The sequence below is a fragment of the Anopheles funestus genome, chromosome 2RL (assembly GCF_943734845.2).
Source record: "Anopheles funestus chromosome 2RL, idAnoFuneDA-416_04, whole genome shotgun sequence".
Lineage (NCBI taxonomy): Eukaryota > Metazoa > Arthropoda > Insecta > Diptera > Culicidae > Anopheles > Anopheles funestus.
In genome coordinates, this window is record NC_064598.1 from 19927648 (window position 1) to 19944690 (window position 17043).

Genomic DNA, 17043 nt, shown 5'->3' on the forward strand with positions numbered 1-17043 from the left:
GCTACATTTTCTTCTTGGACGGCCATGCCCTCAGATGTCTGTGCCAGAAGTTATTCGAGGAACCAAGTTCCATACCCTATTTGAAAAAATGTTAAATTTTCCTCATTTTTGAGCAATGTAGCAAAATTTTTAAATGTGATATATTTTAATGGGAATTTGTTGCAATAAGTTTCTTTTCACTCAAATAATGCTTTAAATTAAAAAAAGAATAAAAAATCAGAAAAAAATTTTTAAAAAATTTTCTACTCGAAAATTTCATAAGGCTTACCCCTTACGATTTTGTTGGGAAATTTTGCAAAAAAATTTAAATTGTTTTATTTTGATGCCAATTGATTGCAATGAGTTACTTTTCACTCAAATAATGTGTCAAATAAAAAAAAGAGTGAAAAATAATGAAAAAATCAAAAAATTCAAAAAAATGAAAATTTATTAGGGCTCATTTTTGCACCAACTTTTGCCTATAACTCGGTCGGTATCTAACGGATCTCCAATCTTTAACCTGTGGTCGATAGATGGCACCAATGGCTACATTTTCTTCTTGGACGGCCATGCCCTCAGATGTCTGTGCCAGCAGTTATTCGAGGAACCAAGTTCCTTACCCTGTTTGAGAAAATGTAAAATTTTCCTCATTTTTGCACCAACTTTTGCCTATAACTCGGTCGGTATCCAACGGATCTCCAATCTTTAACCTGTGGTCGATAGATGGCATCAATGGCTACATTTTCTTCTTGGACGGCCATGCCCTCAGATGTCTGTGCCAGAAGTTATTCGAGGAATCAAGTTCCATACCCTATTTGAAAAAATGTTAAATTTTCCTCATTTTTGAGCAATGTAGCAAAATTTTTAAATGTGATATATTTTAATGGGAATTTGTTGCAATAAGTTTCTTTTCACTCAAATAATGCTTTAAATTAAAAAAAGAATAAAAAATCAGAAAAAAATTTTTAAAAAATTTTCTACTCGAAAATTTCATAAGGCTTACCCCTTACGATTTTTTTGGGAAATTTTGCAAAAAAATTTAAACTGTTTTATTTTGATGCCAATTGGTTGCAATGAGTTACTTTTCACTCAAATAATGTTTCAAATAAAAAAAAGAGTGAAAAATAATGAAAAAATCAAAAAATTCAAAAAAATGAAAATTTATTAGGGCTCATTTTTGCACCAACTTTTGCCTATAACTCGGTCGGTATCTAACGGATCTCCAATCTTTAACCTGTGGTCGATAGATGGCACCAATGGCTACATTTTCTTCTTGGACGGCCATGCCCTCAGATGTCTGTGCCAGAAGTTATTCGAGGAACCAAGTTCCTTACCCTGTTTGAAAAAATGTTAAATTTTCCTCATTTTTGCACCAACTTTTGCCTATAACTCGGTCGGTATCCAACGGATCTCCAATCTTTAACCTGTGGTGGATAGATGGCATCAATGGCTACATTTTCTTCTTGGACGGCCATGCCCTCAGATGTCTGTGCCAGAAGTTATTCGAGGAACCAAGCTCCTTACCCTGTTTGAGAAAATGTAAAATTTTCCTCATTTTTGCACCAACTTTTGCCTATAACTCGGTCGGTATCTAACGGATCTCCAATCTTTAACCTGTGGTCGATAGATGGCATCAATGGCTACATTTTCTTCTTGGACGGCTATGCCCTCAGATGTCTGTGCCAGAAGTTATTCGAGGAACCAAGTTCCATACCCTGTTTGAAAAAATGTAAAATTTTCCTCATTTTTGCGCCAACTTTTGCCTATAACTCGGTCGGTATCCAACGGATCTCCAATCTTTAACCTGTGGTCGATAGATGGCACCAAGGGCTACATTTTCTTCTTGGACGGCCATGCCCTCAGATGTCTGTGCCAGAAGTTATTCGAGGAACCAAGTTCCATACCCTATTTGAAAAAATGTAAAATTTTCCTCATTTTTGAGCAATGTAGCAAAATTTTTAAATGTGATATATTTTAATGGGAATTTGTTGCAATAAGTTTCTTTTCACTCAAATAATGCTTTAAATTAAAAAAAGAATAAAAAATCAGAAAAAAAAATTTAAAAAAATTTCTACTCGAAAATTTCATAAGGCTTACCCCTTACGATTTTTTTGGGAAATTTTGCAAAAAAATTTAAACTGTTTTATTTTGATGCCAATTGGTTGCAATGAGTTACTTTTCACTCAAATAATGTTTCAAATAAAAAAAAGAGTGAAAAATAATGAAAAAATCAAAAAATTCAAAAAAATGAAAATTTATTAAGGCTCATTTTTGCTCCAACTTTTGCCTATAACTCGGTCGGTATCTAACGGATCTCCAATCTTTAACCTGTGGTCGATAGATGGCACCAATGGCTACATTTTCTTCTTGGACGGCCATGCCCTCAGATGTCTGTGCTAGAAGTTATTCGAGAAACCAAGTTCCTTACCCTGTTTGAGAAAATGTTAAATTTTCCTCATTTTTGCACCAACTTTTGCCTATAACTCGGTCGGTATCTAACGGATCTCCAATCTTTAACCTGTGGTCGATAGATGGCATCAATGGCTACATTTTCTTCTTGGACGGCCATGCCCTCAGATGTCTGTGCCAGAAGTTATTCGAGGAACCAAGTTCCATACCCTGTTTGAAAAAATGTAAAATTTTCCTCATTTTTTGCACCAACTTTTGCCTATAACTCGGTCGGTATCCAACGGATCTCCAATCTTTAACCTGTGGTCGATAGATGGCACCAAGGGCTACATTTTCTTCTTGGACGGCCATGCCCTCAGATGTCTGTGCCAGAAGTTATTCGAGGAACCAAGTTCCATACCCTGTTTGAAAAAATGTTAAATTTTCCTCATTTTTGAGCAATGTAGCAAAATTTTTAAATGTGATATATTTTAATGGGAATTTGTTGCAATAAGTTTCTTTTCACTCAAATAATGCTTTAAATTAAAAAAAGAATAAAAAATCAGAAAAAATTTTTTAAAAAATTTTCAACTCGAAAATTTCATAAGGCTTACCCCTTACGATTTTTTTGGGAAATTTTGCAAAAAAATTTAAATTGTTTAATTTTGATGCCAATTGGTTGCAATGAGTTACTTTTCACTCAAATAATGTTTCAAATAAAAAAACGAGTGAAAAATAATGAAAAAATCGAAAAATTCAAAAAAATGAAAATTTATTCAGGCTCATTTTTGCACCAACTTTTGCCTATAACTCGGTCGGTATCCAACGCATCGCCAATCTTTAACCTGTGGTCGATAGATGGCATCAATGGCTACATTTTCTTCTTGGACGGCCATGCCCTCAGATGTCTGTGCCAGAAGTTATTCGAAGAACCAAGTTCCATACCCTGTTTGAAAAAATGTTAAATTTTCCTCATTTTTGAGCAATGTAGCAAAATTTTTAAATGTGATATATTTTAATAAGAATTTGTTGCAATAAGTTTCTTTTCACTCAAATAATGCTTTAAATTAAAAAAAGAATAAAAAATCAGAAAAAAAATTTTTAAAAAATTTTCAACTCGAAAATTTCATAAGGCTTACCCCTTACGATTTTTTTGGAAAATTTTGCAAAAAAATTTAAATTGTTTTATTTTGATGCCAATTGGTTGTAATGAGTTACTTTTCACTCAAATAATGTTTCAAATAAAAAAAAGAGTGAAAAATAATGAAAAAATCAAAAAATTCAAAAAAATGAAAATTTATTAAGGCTCATTTTTGCACCAACTTTTGCCTATAACTCGGTCGGTATCTAACGGATCTCCAATCTTTAACCTGTGGTCGATAGATGGCACCAATGGCTACATTTTCTTCTTGGACGGCCATGCCCTCAGATGTCTGTGCCAGAAGATATTCGAAGAACCAAGTTCCTTACCCTGTTTGATAAAATGTTAAATTTTCCTCATTATTGAGCAATGTAGCAAAATTTTTAAATGTGATATATTTTAATGGGAATTTGTTGCAATAAGTTTCTTTTCACTCAAATAATGCTTTAAATTGAAAAAAGAATAAAAAATCAGAAAAAAATTTAAAAAATTTTCTACTCGAAAATTTCATAAGGCTTACCCCTTACGATTTTTTTGGGAAATTTTGCAAAAAAATTTAAATTGTTTTATTTTGATGAAAATTGGTTGTAATGAGTTACTTTTCACTCAAATAATGTTTCAAATAAAAAAAAGAGTGAAAAATAATAAAAAAATCAAAAAATTCAAAAAAATGAAAATTTATTAAGGCTCATTTTTGCTCCAACTTTTGCCTATAACTCGGTCGGTATCTAACGGATCTCCAATCTTTAACCTGTGGTCGATAGATGGCATCAATGGCTACATTTTCTTCTTGGACGGCCATGCCCTCAGATGTCTGTGCCAGAAGATATTCGAGGAACCAAGTTCCTTACCCTGTTTGAGAAAATGTAAAATTTTCCTCATTTTTGCACCAACTTTTGCCTATAACTCGGTCGGTATCCAACGGATCTCCAATCTTTAACCTGTGGTCGATAGATGGCATCAATGGCTACATTTTCTTCTTGGACGGCCATGCCCTCAGATGTCTGTGCCAGAAGTTATTCGAGGAACCAAGTTCCATACCCTGTTTGAAAAAATGTTAAATTTTCCTCATTTTTGAGCAATGTAGCAAAATTTTTAAATGTGATATATTTTAATGGGAATTTGTTGCAATAAGTTTCTTTTCACTCAAATAATGCTTTAAATTAAAAAAAGAATAAAAAATCAGAAAAAAATTTTTAAAAAATTTTCAACTCGAAAATTTCATAAGGCTTACCCCTTACGATTTTTTTGGGAAATTTTGCAAAAAAATTTAAATTGTTTTATTTTGATGCCAATTGGTTGTAATGAGTTACTTTTCACTCAAATAATGTTTCAAATAAAAAAAAGAGTGAAAAATAATGAAAAAATCAAAAAATTCAAAAAAATGAAAATTTATTCAGGCTCATTTTTGCACCAACTTTTGCCTATAACTCGGTCGGTATCCAACGGATCTCCAATCTTTAACCTGTGGTCGATAGATGGCACCAAGGGCTACATTTTCTTCTTGGACGGCCATGCCCTCTGATGTCTGTGCCAGAAGTTATTCGAGGAACCAAGTTCCATACCCTGTTTGAAAAAATGTAATATTTTCCTCATTTTTGCGCCAACTTTTGCCTATAACTCGGTCGGTATCCAACGGATCTCCAATCTTTAACCTGTGGTCGATAGATGGCACCAAGGGCTACATTTTCTTCTTGGACGGCCATGCCCTCAGATGTCTGTGCCAGAAGTTATTCGAGGAACCAAGTTCCATACCCTGTTTGAAAAAATGTAAAATTTTCCTCATTTTTGAGCAATGTAGCAAAATTTTTAAATGTGATATATTTTAATGGGAATTTGTTGCAATAAGTTTCTTTTCACTCAAATAATGCTTTAAATTAAAAAAAGAATAAAAAATCAGAAAAAAATTTTTAAAAAAATTTCTACGCGAAAATTTCATAAGGCTTACCCCTTACGATTTTTTTGGGAAATTTTGCAAAAAAATTTAAATTGTTTAATTTTGATGCCATTTGGTTGTAATGAGTTACTTTTCACTCAAATAATGTTTCAAATAAAAAAAAGAGTGAAAAATAATGAAAAAATCAAAAAATTCAAAAAAATGAAAATTTATTCAGGCTCATTTTTGCACCAACTTTTGCCTATAACTCGGTCGGTATCCAACGGATCTCCAATCTTTAACCTGTGGTCGATAGATGGCACCAAGGGCTACATTTTCTTCTTGGATGGCCATGCCCTCAGATGTCTGTGCCAGAAGTTATTCGAGGAACCAAGTTCCATACCCTGTTTGAAAAAATGTAATATTTTCCTCATTTTTGCGCCAACTTTTGCCTATAACTCGGTCGGTATCCAACGGATCTCCAATCTTTAACCTGTGGTCGATAGATGGCACCAAGGGCTAAATTTTCTTCTTGGACGGCCATGCCCTCAGATGTCTGTGCCAGAAGTTATTCGAGGAACCAAGTTCCATACCCTATTTGAAAAAATGTTAAATTTTCCTCATTTTTGAGCAATGTAGCAAAATTTTTAAATGTGATATATTTTAATGGGAATTTGTTGCAATAAGTTTCTTTTCACTCAAATAATGCTTTAAATTAAAAAAAGAATAAAAAATCAGAAAAAAATTTTTAAAAAATTTTCTACTCGAAAATTTCATAAGGCTTACCCCTTACGATTTTTTTGGGAAATTTTGCAAAAAAATTTAAACTGTTTTATTTTGATGCCAATTGGTTGCAATGAGTTACTTTTCACTCAAATAATGTTTCAAATAAAAAAAAGAGTGAAAAATAATGAAAAAATCAAAAAATTCAAAAAAATGAAAATTTATTAAGGCTCATTTTTGCTCCGACTTTTGCCTATAACTCGGTCGGTATCTAACGGACCTCCAATCTTTAACCTGTGGTCGATAGATGGCATCAATGGCTACATTTTCTTCTTGGACGGCCATGCCCTCAGATGTCTGTGCTAGAAGTTATTCGAGAAACCAAGTTCCTTACCCTGTTTGAGAAAATGTAAAATTTTCCTCATTTTTGCACCAACTTTTGCCTATAACTCGGTCGGTATCCAACGGATCTCCAATCTTTAACCTGTGGTCGATAGATGGCACCAATGGCTACATTTTCTTCTTGGACGGCCATGCCCTCAGATGTCTGTGCCAGAAGTTATTCGAGGAACCAAGTTCCTTACCCTGTTTGAGAAAATGTAAAATTTTCCTCATTTTTGCACCAACTTTTGCCTATAACTCGGTCGGTATCCAACGGATCTCCAATCTTTAACCTGTGGTCGATAGATGGCATCAATGGCTACATTTTCTTCTTGGACGGCCATGCCCTCAGATGTCTGTGCCAGAAGTTATTCGAGGAACCAAGTTCCATACCCTATTTGAAAAAATGTAAAATTTTCCTCATTTTTGAGCAATGTAGCAAAATTTTTAAATGTGATATATTTTAATGGGAATTTGTTGCAATAAGTTTCTTTTCACTCAAATAATGCTTTAAATTAAAAAAAGAATAAAAAATCAGAAAAAAATTTTAAAAAAATTTTCTACTCGAAAATTTCATAAGGCTTACCCCTTACGATTTTTTTGGGAAATTTTGCAAAAAAATTTAAACTGTTTTATTTTGATGCCAATTGGTTGCAATGAGTTACTTTTCACTCAAATAATGTTTCAAATAAAAAAAAGAGTGAAAAATAATGAAAAAATCAAAAAATTCAAAAAAATGAAAATTTATTAGGGCTCATTTTTGCACCAACTTTTGCCTATAACTCGGTCGGTATCTAACGGATCTCCAATCTTTAACCTGTGGTCGATAGATGGCACCAATGGCTACATTTTCTTCTTGGACGGCCATGCCCTCAGATGTCTGTGCCAGAAGTTATTCGAGGAACCAAGTTCCTTACCCTGTTTGAAAAAATGTTAAATTTTCCTCATTTTAGAGCAATGTAGCAAAATTTTTAAATGTGATATATTTTAATGGGAATTTGTTGCAATAAGTTTCTTTTCACTCAAATAATGCTTTAAATTAAAAAAAGAATAAAAAATCAGAAAAAAATTTTTAAAAAATTTTCAACTCGAAAATTTCATAAGGCTTACCCCTTACGATTTTTTTGGGAAATTTTGCAAAAAAATTTAAATTGCTTTATTTTGATGCCAATTGGTTGCAATGAGTTACTTTTCACTCAAATAATGTGTCAAATAAAAAAAAGAGTGAAAAATAATGAAAAAATCAAAAAATTCAAAAAAATGAAAATTTATTAGGGCTCATTTTTGCACCAACTTTTGCCTATAACTCGGTCGGTATCTAACGGATCTCCAATCTTTAACCTGTGGTCGATAGATGGCACCAATGGCTACATTTTCTTCTTGGACGGCCATGCCCTCAGATGTCTGTGCCAGAAGTTATTCGAGGAACCAAGTTCCTTACCCTGTTTGAGAAAATGTAAAATTTTCCTCATTTTTGCACCAACTTTTGCCTATAACTCGGTCGGTATCCAACGGATCTCCAATCTTTAACCTGTGGTCGATAGATGGCATCAATGGCTACATTTTCTTCTTGGACGGCTATGCCCTCAGATGTCTGTGCCAGAAGTTATTCGAGGAACCAAGTTCCATACCCTGTTTGAAAAAATGTAATATTTTCCTCATTTTTGCACCAACTTTTGCCTATAACTCGGTCGGTATCCAACGGATCTCCAATCTTTAACCTGTGGTCGATAGATGGCACCAAGGGCTACATTTTCTTCTTGGACGGCCATGCCCTCAGATGTCTGTGCCAGAAGTTATTCGAGGAACCAAGTTCCATACCCTATTTGAAAAAATGTAAAATTTTCCTCATTTTTGAGCAATGTAGCAAAATTTTTAAATGTGATATATTTTAATGGGAATTTGTTGCAATAAGTTTCTTTTCACTCAAATAATGCTTTAAATTAAAAAAAGAATAAAAAATCAGAAAAAAATTTTTAAAAAATTTTCTACTCGAAAATTTCATAAGGCTTACCCCTTACGATTTTTTTGGGAAATTTTGAAAAAAAATTTAAACTGTTTTATTTTGATGCCAATTGGTTGCAATGAGTTACTTTTCACTCAAATAATGTTTCAAATAAAAAAAAGAGTGAAAAATAATGAAAAAATCAAAAAATTCAAAAAAATGAAAATTTATTAAGGCTCATTTTTGCTCCAACTTTTGCCTATAACTCGGTCGGTATCTAACGGATCTCCAATCTTTAACCTGTGGTCGATAGATGGCATCAATGGCTACATTTTCTTCTTGGACGGCCATGCCCTCAGATGTCTGTGCTAGAAGTTATTCGAGAAACCAAGTTCCTTACCCTGTTTGAGAAAATGTTAAATTTTCCTCATTTTTGCACCAACTTTTGCCTATAACTCGGTCGGTATCCAACGCATCGCCAATCTTTAACCTGTGGTCGATAGATGGCATCAATGGCTACATTTTCTTCTTGGACGGCCATGCCCTCAGATGTCTGTGCCAGAAGTTATTCGAGGAACCAAGTTCCATACCCTGTTTGAAAAAATGTAAAATTTTCCTCATTTTTTGCACCAACTTTTGCCTATAACTCGGTCGGTATCCAACGGATCTCCAATCTTTAACCTGTGGTCGATAGATGGCATCAATGGCTACATTTTCTTCTTGGACGGCCATGCCCTCAGATGTCTGTGCCAGAAGTTATTCGAGGAACCAAGTTCCATACCCTGTTTGAAAAAATGTTAAATTTTCCTCATTTTTGAGCAATGTAGCAAAATTTTTAAATGTGATATATTTTAATGGGAATTTGTTGCAATAAGTTTCTTTTCACTCAAATAATGCTTTAAATTAAAAAAAGAATAAAAAATCAGAAAAAAATTTTAAAAAATTTTCTACTCGAAAATTTCATAAGGCTTACCCCTTACGATTTTTTTGGGAAATTTTGCAAAAAAATTTAAACTGTTTTATTTTGATGCCAATTGGTTGTAATGAGTTACTTTTCACTCAAATAATGTTTCAAATAAAAAAAAGAGTGAAAAATAATGAAAAAATCAAAAATTTCAAAAGATGAAAATTTATTAGGGCTCATTTTTGCACCAACTTTTGCCTATAACTCGGTCGGTATCCAACGGATCTCCAATCTTTAACCTGTGGTCGATAGATGGCACCAAGGGCTACATTTTCTTCTTGGACCGCCATGCCCTCAGTTGTCTGTGCCAGAAGTTATTCGAGGAACCAAGTTCCATACCCTGTTTGAAAAAATGTAATATTTTCCTCATTTTTGCGCCAACTTTTGCCTATAACTCGGTCGGTATCCAACGGATCTCCAATCTTTAACCTGTGGTCGATAGATGGCACCAAGGGCTACATTTTCTTCTTGGACGGCCATGCCCTCAGATGTCTGTGCCAGAAGTTATTCGAGGAACCAAGTTCCATACCCTATTTGAAAAAATGTAAAATTTTCCTCATTTTTGAGCAATGTAGCAAAATTTTTAAATGTGATATATTTTAATGGGAATTTGTTGCAATAAGTTTCTTTTCACTCAAATAATGCTTTAAATTAAAAAAAGAATAAAAAATCAGAAAAAAATTTTTAAAAAATTTTCTACTCGAAAATTTCATAAGGCTTACCCCTTACGATTTTTTTGGGAAATTTTGCAAAAAAATTTAAATTGCTTTATTTTGATGCCAATTGGTTGCAATGAGTTACTTTTCACTCAAATAATGTTTCAAATAAAAAAAAGAGTGAAAAATAATGAAAAAATCAAAAAATTCAAAAAAATGAAAATTTATTAAGGCTCATTTTTGCTCCAACTTTTGCCTATAACTCGGTCGGTATCCAACGGATCTCCAATCTTTAACGTGTGGTCGATAGATGGCATCAATGGCTACATTTTCTTCTTGGACGGCCATGCCCTCAGATGTCTGTGCTAGAAGTTATTCGAGAAACCAAGTTCCTTACCCTGTTTGAGAAAATGTTAAATTTTCCTCATTTTTGCCCCAACTTTTGCTTATAACTCGGTCGGTATCCAACGCATCGCCAATCTTTAACCTGTGGTCGATAGATGGCATCAATGGCTACATTTTCTTCTTGGACGGCCATGCCCTCAGATGTCTGTGCCAGAAGTTATTCGAGGAACCAAGTTCCATACCCTGTTTGAGAAAATGTAAAATTTTCCTCATTTTTGCACCAACTTTTGCCTATAACTCGGTCGGTATCCAACGGATCTCCAATCTTTTACCTGTGGTCGATAGATGGCACCAAGGGCTACATTTTCTTCTTGGACGCCCATGCCCTCAGATGTCTGTGCCAGAAGTTATTCGAGGAACCAAGTTCCATACCCTGTTTGAGAAAATGTAAAATTTTCCTCATTTTTGCACCAACTTTTGCCTATAACTCGGTCGGTATCCAACGGATCTCCAATCTTTAACCTGTGGTCGATAGATGGCACCAAGGGCTACATTTTCTTCTTGGACGGCCATGCCCTCAGATGTCTGTGCCAGAAGTTATTCGAGGAACCAAGTTCCATACCCTGTTTGAGAAAATGTTAAATTTTCCTCATTTTTGCACCAACTTTTGCCTATAACTCGGTCGGTATCCAACGCATCGCCAATCTTTAACCTGTGGTCGATAGATGGCATCAATGGCTACATTTTCTTCTTGGACGGCCATGCCCTCAGATGTCTGTGCCAGAAGTTATTCGAGGAACCAAGTTCCATACCCTGTTTGAGAAAATGTAAAATTTTCCTCATTTTTGCACCAACTTTTGCCTATAACTCGGTCGGTATCCAACGGATCTCCAATCTTTAACCTGTGGTCGATAGATGGCATCAATGGCTACATTTTCTTCTTGGACGGCCATGCCCTCAGATGTCTGTGCCAGAAGTTATTCGAGGAACCAAGTTCCATACCCTGTTTGAGAAAATGTTAAATTTTCCTCAGTTTTGAGCAAGGTAGCAAAATTTTTAAATGTGATATATTTTAATGGGAATTTGTTGCAATAAGTTTCTTTTCACTCAAATAATGCTTTAAATTAAAAAAAGAATAAAAAATCAGAAAAAAATTTTTAAAAAATTTTCTACTCGAAAATTTCATAAGGCTTACCCCTTACGATTTTTTTGGAAAATTTTGCAAAAAAATTCAAATTGTTTTATTTTGATGCCAATTGGTTGTAATGAGTTACTTTTCACTCAAATAATGTTTCAAATAAAAAAAAGAGTGAAAAATAATGAAAAAATCAAAAAATTCAAAAAAATGAAAATTTATTAAGGCTCATTTTTGCACCAACTTTTGCCTATAACTCGGTCGGTATCTAACGGATCTCCAATCTTTAACCTGTGGTCGATAGATGGCACCAATGGCTACATTTTCTTCTTGGACGGCCATGCCCTCAGATGTCTGTGCCAGAAGATATTCGAAGAACCAAGTTCCTTACCCTGTTTGAGAAAATGTAAAATTTTCCTCATTTTCGCACCAACTTTTGCCTATAACTCGGTCGGTATCTAACGGATCGCCAATCTTTAACCTGTGGTCGATAGATGGCACCAAGGGCTACATTTTCTTCTTGGACGGCCATGCCCTCAGATGTCTGTGCCAGAAGTTATTCGAGGAACCAAGTTCCATACCCTATTTGAAAAAATGTTAAATTTTCCTCATTTTTTAGCAATGTAGCAAAATTTTTAAATGTGATATATTTTAATGGGAATTTGTTGCAATAAGTTTCTTTTCACTCAAATAATGCTTTAAATTAAAAAAAGAATAAAAAATCAGAAAAAAAATTTTTTAAAAATTTTCAACTCGAAAATTTCATAAGGCTTACCCCTTACGATTTTTTTGGGAAATTTTGCAAAAAAATTTAAATTGTTTTATTTTGATGCCAATTGGTTGCAATGAGTTACTTTTCACTCAAATAATGTTTCAAATAAAAAAAAAGTGAAAAATAATGAAAAAATCAAAAAATTCAAAAAAATTGAAAATTTATTAAGGCTCATTTTTGCACCAACTTTTGCCTATAACTCGGTCGGTATCCAACGGATCTCCAATCTTTAACCTGTGGTCGATAGATGGCACCAAGGGCTACATTTTCTTCTTGGACGGCCATGCCCTCAGATGTCTGTGCCAGAAGTTATTCGAGGAACCAAGTTCCATACCCTATTTGAAAAAATGTAAAATTTTCCTCATTTTTGAGCAATGTAGCAAAATTTTTAAATGTGATATATTTTAATGGGAATTTGTTGCAATAAGTTTCTTTTCACTCAAATAATGCTTTAAATTAAAAAAAGAATAAAAAATCAGAAAAAAATTTTTAAAAAATTTTCTACTCGAAAATTTCATAAGGCTTACCCCTTACGATTTTTTTGGGAAATTTTGCAAAAAAATTTAAATTGTTTTATTTTGATGCCATTTGGTTGTAATGAGTTACTTTTCACTCAAATAATGTTTCAAATAAAAAAAAGAGTGAAAAATAATGAAAAAATCAAAAAATTTAAAAAAATGAAAATGTATTCAGGCTCATTTTTGCACCAACTTTTGCCTATAACTCGGTCGGTATCCAACGGATCTCCAATCTTTAACCTGTGGTCGATAGATGGCACCAAGGGCTACATTTTCTTCTTGGACGGCCATGCCCTCAGATGTCTGTGCCAGAAGTTATTCGAGGAACCAAGTTCCATACCCTGTTTGAAAAAATGTAAAATTTTCCTCATTTTTGCACCAACTTTTGCCTATAACTCGGTCGGTATCCAACGGATCTCCAATCTTTAACCTGTGGTCGATAGATGGCATCAATGGCTACATTTTCTTCTTGGACGGCCATGCCCTCAGATGTCTGTGCCAGAAGTTATTCGAGGAACCAAGTTCCATACCCTGTTTGAAAAAATGTTAAATTTTCCTCATTTTTGAGCAATGTAGCAAAATTTTTAAATGTGATATATTTTAATGGGAATTTGTTGCAATAAGTTTCTTTTCACTCAAATAATGCTTTAAATTAAAAAAAGAATAAAAAATCAGAAAAAAAAATTTAAAAAATTTTCAACTCGAAAATTTCATAAGGCTTACCCCTTACAATTTTTTTGGGAAATTTTGCAAAAAAATTTAAATTGCTTTATTTTGATGCCAATTGGTTGCAATGAGTTACTTTTCACTCAAATAATGTTTCAAATAAAAAAAAGAGTGAAAAATAATGAAAAAATCAAAAAATTCAAAAAAATGAAAATTTATTAGGGCTCATTTTTGCACCAACTTTTGCCTATAACTCGGTCGGTATCCAACGGATCTCCAATCTTTAACCTGTGGTCGATAGATGGCACCAAGGGCTACATTTTCTTCTTGGACGGCCATGCCCTCAGATGTCTGTGCCAGAAGTTATTCGAGGAACCAAGTTCCATACCCTGTTTGAAAAAATGTAAAATTTTCCTCATTTTTGCACCAACTTTTGCCTATAACTCGGTCGGTATCCAACGGATCTCCAATCTTTAACCTGTGGTCGATAGATGGCATCAATGGCTACATTTTCTTCTTGGACGGCCATGCCCTCAGATGTCTGTGCCAGAAGTTATTCGAAGAACCAAGTTCCATACCCTGTTTGAAAAAATGTTAAATTTTCCTCATTTTTGAGCAATGTAGCAAAATTTTTAAATGTGATATATTTTAATGCGAATTTGTTGCAATAAGTTTCTTTTCACTCAAATAATCCTTTAAATTAAAAAAAGAATAAAAAATCAGAAAAAAAATTTTAAAAAATTTTCAACTCGAAAATTTCATAAGGCTTACCCCTTACGATTTTTTTGGAAAATTTTGCAAAAAAATTTAAATTGTTTTATTTTGATGCCAATTGGTTGTAATGAGTTACTTTTCACTCAAATAATGTTTCAAATAAAAAAAAAAGTGAAAAATAATGAAAAAATCAAAAAATTCAAAAAAATGAAAATTTATTAAGGCTCATTTTTGCTCCAACTTTTGCCTATAACTCGGTCGGTATCTAACGGATCTCCAATCTTTAACCTGTGGTCGATAGATGGCATCAATGGCTACATTTTCTTCTTGGACGGCCATGCCCTCAGATGTCTGTGCTAGAAGTTATTCGAGAAACCAAGTTCCTTACCCTGTTTGAGAAAATGTTAAATTTTCCTCATTTTTGCACCAACTTTTGCCTATAACTCGGTCGGTATCCAACGCATCGCCAATCTTTAGCCTGTGGTCGATAGATGGCATCAATGGCTACATTTTCTTCTTGGATGGCCATGCCCTCAGATGTCTGTGCCAGAAGTTATTCGAGGAACCAAGTTCCATACCCTGTTTGAAAAAATGTAAAATTTTCCTCATTTTTGCACCAACTTTTGCCTATAACTCGGTCGGTATCCAACAGATCTCCAATCTTTAACCTGTGGTCGATAGATGGCATCAATGGCTACATTTTCTTCTTGGACGGCCATGCCCTCAGATGTCTGTGCCAGAAGTTATTCGAGGAACCAAGTTCCATACCCTGTTTGAAAAAATGTTAAATTTTCCTCATTTTTGAGCAATGTAGCAAAATTTTTAAATGTGATATATTTTAATGGGAATTTGTTGCAATAAGTTTCTTTTCACTCAAATAATGCTTTAAATTAAAAAAAGAATAAAAAATCAGAAAAAAAATTTTAAAAAATTTTCTACTCGAAAATTTCATAAGGCTTACCCCTTACGATTTTTTTGGGAAATTTTGCAAAAAAATTTAAACTGTTTTATTTTGATGCCAATTGGTTGCAATGAGTTACTTTTCACTCAAATAATGTTTCAAATAAAAAAAAGAGTGAAAAATAATGAAAAAATCAAAAAATTCAAAAAAATGAAAATTTATTAAGGCTCATTTTTGCTCCAACTTTTGCCTATAACTCGGTCGGTATCTAACGGATCTCCAATCTTTAACCTGTGGTCGATAGATGGCATCAATGGCTACATTTTCTTCTTGGACGGCCATGCCCTCAGATGTCTGTGCCAGAAGTTATTCGAGGAACCAAGTTCCTTACCCTGTTTGAGAAAATGTTAAATTTTCCTCATTTTTGCACCAACTTTTGCCTATAACTCGGTCGGTATCCAACGCATCGCCAATCTTTAGCCTGTGGTCGATAGATGGCATCAATGGCTACATTTTCTTCTTGGATGGCCATGCCCTCAGATGTCTGTGCCAGAAGTTATTCGAGGAACCAAGTTCCATACCCTGTTTGAAAAAATGTAAAATTTTCCTCATTTTTGCACCAACTTTTGCCTATAACTCGGTCGGTATCCAACAGATCTCCAATCTTTAACCTGTGGTCGATAGATGGCATCAATGGCTACATTTTCTTCTTGGACGGCCATGCCCTCAGATGTCTGTGCCAGAAGTTATTCGAGGAACCAAGTTCCATACCCTGTTTGAAAAAATGTTAAATTTTCCTCATTTTTGAGCAATGTAGCAAAATTTTTAAATGTGATATATTTTAATGCGAATTTGTTGCAATAAGTTTCTTTTCACTCAAATAATCCTTTAAATTAAAAAAAGAATAAAAAATCAGAAAAAAAATTTTAAAAAATTTTCTACTCGAAAATTTCATAAGGCTTACCCCTTACAATTTTTTTGGGAAATTTTGCAAAAAAATTTAAATTGTTTTATTTTGATGCCAATTGGTTGCAATGAGTTACTTTTCACTCAAATAATGTTTCAAATAAAAAAAAAGAGTGAAAAATAATGAAAAAATCAAAAAATTCAAAAAAATGAAAATTTATTAGGGCTCATTTTTGCACCAACTTTTGCCTATAACTCGGTCGGTATCCAACGGATCTCCAATCTTTAACCTGTGGTCGATAGATGGCACCAAGGGCTACATTTTCTTCTTGGACGGCCATGCCCTCAGATGTCTGTGCCAGAAGTTATTCGAGGAACCAAGTTCCATACCCTGTTTGAAAAAATGTAAAATTTTCCTCATTTTTGCACCAACTTTTGCCTATAACTCGGTCGGTATCCAACGGATCTCCAATCTTTAACCTGTGGTCGATAGATGGCATCAATGGCTACATTTTCATCTTGGACGGCCATGCCCTCAGATGTCTGTGCCAGAAGTTATTCGAAGAACCAAGTTCCATACCCTGTTTGAAAAAATGTTAAATTTTCCTCATTTTTGAGCAATGTAGCAAAATTTTTAAATGTGATATATTTTAATGCGAATTTGTTGCAATAAGTTTCTTTTCACTCAAATAATCCTTTAAATTAAAAAAAGAATAAAAAATCAGAAAAAAAATTTTAAAAAATTTTCAACTCGAAAATTTCATAAGGCTTACCTCTTACGATTTTTTTGGAAAATTTTGCAAAAAAATTTAAATTGTTTTATTTTGATGCCATTTGGTTGTAATGAGTTACTTTTCACTCAAATAATGTTTCAAATAAAAAAAAGAGTGAAAAATAATGAAAAAATCAAAAAATTCAAAAAAATGAAAATTTATTCAGGCTCATTTTTGCTCCAACTTTTGGCTATAACTCGGTCGGTATCTAACGGATCTCCAATCTTTAACCTGTGGTCGATAGATGGCATCAATGGCTA

At 33.6% G+C, this 17043-nt stretch overlaps 1 long non-coding RNA gene across 1 annotated transcript in view; it reads right to left on the reverse strand.

Annotated features, from left to right (window-relative positions):
- Positions 1–16779, reverse strand: part of LOC125763147 (uncharacterized) — a 31553-nt gene extending 14774 nt beyond the window's left edge. Inside the window, exons 1-4 of the long non-coding RNA XR_007418302.1 lie at positions 16301–16779; positions 13254–14871; positions 4260–4973; positions 690–2307 (exon numbers count right to left, since the gene is read on the reverse strand). This is a non-coding gene — a long non-coding RNA (uncharacterized LOC125763147). The remainder of the gene's footprint in view (positions 1–689; positions 2308–4259; positions 4974–13253; positions 14872–16300) is intronic.
- Between the last annotated feature and the right edge of the window lie 264 nt (positions 16780–17043).